Below are 6,127 nucleotides of genomic sequence, written 5' to 3'. Positions count from 1 at the left end.
AGTTCATCCTCCCACTCTCTCCATGTGGTGGCTAGGTGCTCGGGTATGGGGTCATCCCAGCTCCTTTGCCCATAGTTCTCTCACCAGCATCTTCGCCCGGGTGGTGTAGGGGAGAATGCACCCCATAGGGTCGTACTGGCTGGCGAGTGTTCGGTACACACTCCGCCGAGTGGTCAGTCTAGTCGTGGACGCCTCCTGGTCCGTCCTCAGAGGCGTGTGCCGGTAGTGAAGCGAGTCCGTTTTAAAGCGCCAGACGAGACCCAGAGTCATCTCTTGCGCTTCGCCTGGGGTGTGCGCCATCCAGGTCTCGCTGCTAGCGGCCTTTGTCTCTTGAGGGAGGTGCCGGAGGACTTGAGGGTCGCTACTGGCCCACTGTCGGAGGTCGAATCAACCTTTGGCTAGCGAAGCCCGTAGCTTCATCATGATGCTCTCTGCTTCTTCTGGTGTGGATACGCTCTGTAGACAGTTGTCCACGTAGAAACATCGTTCAACGCTGTGTCGGACATCATCGTCAGCTCCAGGGTCTTCGGCCACGTGCTTCTGTAACGCGAACGTGGCGCAGCACGGGCTGCAGATGGTGCCGAAGGGGAGTACCTCCCATTGGTATATCGAGGGTTGTTCGTTGTCGAGCCTCTCCCTCCACAGAAACCTCAGTAAAGGCTTGTCTTCCTCCATCAGCCGGACTTGTAAGAACATCCCCTTGATGTCACCGCTGATGGCCACTTTGTCCTGACGAAAACGTATCAGGACGCCGAGGAGGGAGGGTCCAAGTGTGGGACCGGGCAGGAGTAGGCTATTCTGCTGTCCAATCTGATGACTGCAATTGAACACAATGCGGTTTTTTCCGTTGTGTGTGACCTTGTGGTGGGGCACGTACCAGGACTCTGTTGTCCCTTCTGCCTTGCGGTCATCGATTTTCTTTATGTGGCCGGCCGCTACCAGCTTCTCGATCTCGGCGCGATAGATTGCCGCTTGTTGGGGGTTCTTGGCGAGGCGCCGCTCAATGCTATGTAGGTAGTGGTGCGTCGCTCCCTTAGGCACGTGCAGAGTGGGCATCCCTTCCCGCCTCAAGAGTGGGGTCGCGTACCTTAGCACTCCGTTGACCTCGACCCTAGTAGTCTTCTGCTCTAGTAGAGCAATGGCAAACTTGTCCTCCTTGGACCGAACCATCTTCCGTTCGTTCTTGAATGGCAGCGCATCTAGCGTCCATAACCGCGCATAACCGTCGTGGGGTCCGTGTCGCTCGCCTTGGTGTAAAGGCAGCGGGTGGACATTGGTCGGCTGGAAGGCCCGGAGAGGGGGCCCTGGAGTGTCTACCCCAGCCGGGTCTTAACTGCGGCTGGGCATCCTCTGGGTCCGATGTGGACCGCGTCAGTAAGGACAATGAGGTCCGCGTGGTCGGACCCAATGAGTAGGGTCGGTGTGGCGCCGCTGATAGGCGGTATGGGCAGTTGGCGTAGGTGGTCGTACTTTTCCCTCAGCTGTGGGATGGGGTAATCGTAGCGTGACAAGCCAATGTCGTAGCTCGTGAATGCCTTGCCGATGGCGTACCGCTTCTCAGGCTGGTCGATCGCTGCAATGGTGAACGAGACACTTTCACGTTTGATTGTCTTCAAGTCTCGACGAATGGTACGGAGAGTCATGGTCTCCTCGGGACCCGCAGGTCCAACTGGGTCGCGGCGGAGGCGAGGAGGAGCGTCTTCTCCGACCCGTCATCAAGGACGGCGTAGGTGTCGAGTACTTTGTCCCTGTGACTAAGGAGTACTCGGACTACCTTGAGGAGCACTCTGGAACTCCCACTCTTCGCGGGGTCGATGTAGAGTACGTCTGCTCCCGAGTTGATCGGTGGAGCTGGTTTCCGCTTGTTGCTCTCGTGCAGTGCTTCGAGGTGAGCGCCGTCACACTTGCCACACTTCTTCTTAAGGCGGCATTCTGCTGCCATGTGGCCGTGCGCGCAGCGGAAGCAGCGGCGGTTAGCCTTAATCCACTGACTTACATCGGCGGTGGTCAGTTTCTTGAATGTGTCGCACTGTGACAGCCAGTGTTCGCTGTCGCAGTATTGACATGCGATCTTCCACTTCCCCTTGGAGGGGGGGGTGTGACTCTTCTGCCGTGACACCGACTCGGCCTGGTGCATCACTGTGATGGGCCTGCTTTGGTCTTTAGCCCTCCTCTGTCCCTCTTTAAGGTTCGATCCACCCCATACGAAGGTATCAATCCTTAGGCTACTAACCTCTCTGGCAAGGAAGTCGGCAAGATCCAGCAGTGACTGCTCTGGGGCATTCGGGTCACGGTAGTTTCGTAGCCGCCAAAAACTTTCTTGGCGGAATGGGGGGAGCTTCTCTAATATGCGCTCCACGTTGGAGTTGGCGTACAGCTCATACATCCCCTTCTCCCGTTGGGACCCGAGCATCCCTACTAGGGACTGTACTTTGACTGATAGGTCATCCAGTGCTCGGTTGTCTTTAGCCGGGGGGAGGCGTTCGATCTCACGTATCTCCTGAATGACATAATCCCACGTACGTCCGTAACATCCGTCGAGGGCAGCCAGGGCGTCAGAGTAGGGAGTGTGTGAATTGGAGTATGCCAGCGCAATGTTGTGCGCTCTAGTTACCTTGAGATATTTAAGAAGGATGGCATACTTGTATGGTTCGTCCTGTACTCCTGACATGATTGTCTCTAGGCACATACGCAACTCGGTATACTGCGCTCAGTCTTCTCTTGTGAAGTCTGGGAATGTGGGTGTCCCAATGTAGGGTGCCATAGAGGGCTGTGGCACTGACACACGTTGGGGGAGGGGCATTCTCGGCGAGTCTCCCGGTCCGTTGGGGCGTTGGTTCATGCTGGGCGGGAACCAGGGGCTGGGTTGCCAGGCGCTGGTCCTCAGTGCCGTCTGGTGCTCTAACTCCCCACTGGGACGTGTTGGGGGTTCACGACGCAGAGTGTCGTGACTGAGACCGGGGCTGCGCTCGGCCTCCTGGTCTGAGATGGAGTAGTGCGGGTGGGCCCTCTGACCTCCCTCGTCCTCGGTCAGGCTCTGTAGTCGCTCGGCTAGCTGCTCTGCAACGTAAGCAGGTTCTTCCCTGAGGCGGGGTCCTATGTAGCTTCGTCGGGTTTGGGAGGGTGCCCTCGACCCTTGGCGTGATGATCTCCGGGAGCTCCGGGTGGAAGAATGGGGAGTTACATTCTGGAGCGCTTGCGCCATAATTTGTGCTTGTAGGCGGTCTCGTTCTGCCTCGCGATGCGCATTGACGCGGTCTCGTTCTGCCTCGCGCTGCGCATTGACGCGTTCGCGCTCCATGTTTTCTTCAGCCTGGAGGCGCCTCTCTTCCACTCTGAGATGTTCACGCTCACTCTCTCGTTGCGCCTGGACTGGGCGGCGACCTGGTCTTCTCACGCGCTCCGAGGTCCATCTCGGGGGCGCGGTACTCTGTGGGTCTAGTCAAGTCATGCCTTGTGTGTCCCCCCCGGTAAGCTAAGTTAGTTTCACTCAGACTAGCTGGGGTCTCTACATCTAGGGTTGACTCCTCGGTAAGGTTGGGCATGCTTGAGCTACCAATGTTATCCCTGCTTAGCATCCTCTTGGATAAGCTATGAGGTAAATCTACAGCGTAGCCCTCCAGGTAGGGAGGGGGCTGACGCTGGCGCCTAGGGCGCTCTAATGGGGAGATCTGGTTGGGGAGTGTCCGCCGCTGGCCATATTATCACTGATACCTCCGGCTCGAAGGACCAATTGTAGCTAAGGGGCTACACGACCCTGACTGTATTTAAAGGATATGTTCGACAACTACTAAATATTAATTAGCCAGATATTAAATGTACACAAAATGGCGGACACTCTATTAACTGTGAGGGGACAGTGATACCAAGTTCAAATAATCACTTTAATATTAAAGCAAAAACATACATATCATATAACACAGATCTCCTGATACTAATATAATGTCAATGCAACAATGTCCGAAGTAATTATCGTTCCTAAACTACTGGTACCAGACCGTTGGAGCTCTGAATGGAGGGAGACGGAGTGAACAGCACGGGGGGAGCAAGAGAAGGATGGAGACGATATTCTCTGGAGTTCCTACTCCAGAGAGCTGCAGACCAACGTGGTATAATCCTGTCGTCGCTGGATAGGGGGTCTTGTACGGACCTGGTTCCTGTATTCCAAACGCCTGATGGCAGGTTTAATAGCTAATATTCCAAAAGTCCGATGGCATGGTCACTAGCTAGTTAGCCCTTTTATGCTAAGACTAACCCGCATGTAGTCAGTAGTAGTTAGTTGAATCCAGAACGCAGCTGGGTTCAGCCCAAAGTCTCCCCACGTTCCTTTATTATTTGCCCGTCTGCAAATCTATAGAAATTATTATTTACTTCACTTCTCTCAAACCATGTCACTCTGCTCTTCCAATGGTGGCTCGACAATATTGTTGTTGTATCTAACTAGCCGACCAGCTCTCTCGTCAGATACGCTGTGGTCTGTTTACAACTGCGCCAAAAGTACGCTCCCACACACTATGCCCGGGCATGTCCTGAACCCGCGCATGCGCTCACGCTGTCTACAGGTGCATGCGCGCACGCCTATGGCGCTAGGAATGGAACATATGCAAAGAGGCGAATGATAAAATACTGTTAGGTAAATAGACGACGTGAAATATATATCTTATATACATAAACAATATATAAGGTATACAAAATAATAAACGTGGACTTTATGTGTTAATCTGGACCTTCAGAACAGCCATTTTATGTACATCTAGGTGCAGTTGGGCATCCTAATGTTAAAAGTAGTGCTGTCAGGCGATTAAAAAAATTAATCTAATTAATTACAGGATTTGTAATTAATTAATCTAATTAATCGCATTTTAATCGCATAACCATTTTATGCGTGATATTCTATATTCTATAATCATATTTCAAATTGCATGTGTCCGGATGGCAGAATTCAGTACTGTATCTACAAAACCTTCTGTTTGATCATCTTCCATCTATTAATTTGCTTAGATTTTTCAGGTCTGGTCAATTTGAGCATGGTGTTATTCACAGTCAAAGATAACAAAAAAATATTGATATTCTCATTTGGTTCATTACAATTTACTCAAAATAAAATTTTCATTCAATCAATCACAGCGCAGATTGAGTGATTGAATGAAAATGTTATTAACAGATTGCAGAATGGGTACAATACAGTACGGCTCAATACACACAATTGTTAAGGGGATGCAGATCAGAGAAAGACTTTCGTCTTGTTTACATCAGGGTCCCCCATTTTCAATTCATAATGAATTGTAAGTAAGGGTGCAACTTGCACTGTGCAATCCATTCTTTGTGGATCTAGCCCACAGTATTTCTGACACTGGGAATACATTCCCTGAGATTCATAGATGTCCCTAGAATCAGATACCAAGAACATGCAAATGGACCATATTAAAAAACATCTGTAAATGTGTATTCTACATTCTTATGGAATGAATGAGATACAAAAAAAATATTATAAAAAAAAAAAAAAAAAAATTGTAATTAATTTTGAGTTAATTTTCATAACGCGATAATTTGCTGTGTAATTAATTAATCTAATTAACGCGATAAACTGACAGCCCTAGTTAAAAGACATAGGTGACTGAAATTATCACAAAAGGTCAGAATGTGGCTACAAATAAGGGTATGCCATACATGCTTTTCAGCTTCAGACATCCGTGAAATTGGAGCTTAATTTACAATATCTCATGCAAGTGGGGGACATCAACAGTAATACAAAAATAAATGTAAACAGCAATTAACTCATTGAGCGCCAATCACGAGATATCTTGTTTCTGAGAGCCAGCGGTTGAGCGCCAAAAATGAGATATCTCGTTTTTAGTTCCTTTTTCCTTTTGTTCTATTTTCTTATTCTAAACACTCGCATCGGCCTTTGTGAGTGTGGCTGGGACCTGCAATGACGATTGAATCCAGACAGGTGGCCGTATCGCCTACCTTATGAACTGCATGGGCTGAGCACAACCAAATCACTAGGGATCACTAGGGCACTCCCAGCAGTGGCATGGCAGCACTGAGCAAACTACAGCAATCTAACGTTCGACAATGGTGATCGCCTAGATCGAACTAGCTAGATATTATGAAGAAGACAAAA

The sequence above is a fragment of the Notolepis coatsorum genome (genome assembly GCF_963971535.1).
Source record: "Notolepis coatsorum genome assembly, chromosome: 2".
NCBI lineage: Eukaryota > Metazoa > Chordata > Actinopteri > Aulopiformes > Paralepididae > Notolepis > Notolepis coatsorum.
This window is presented reverse-complemented; position numbering follows the sequence as displayed.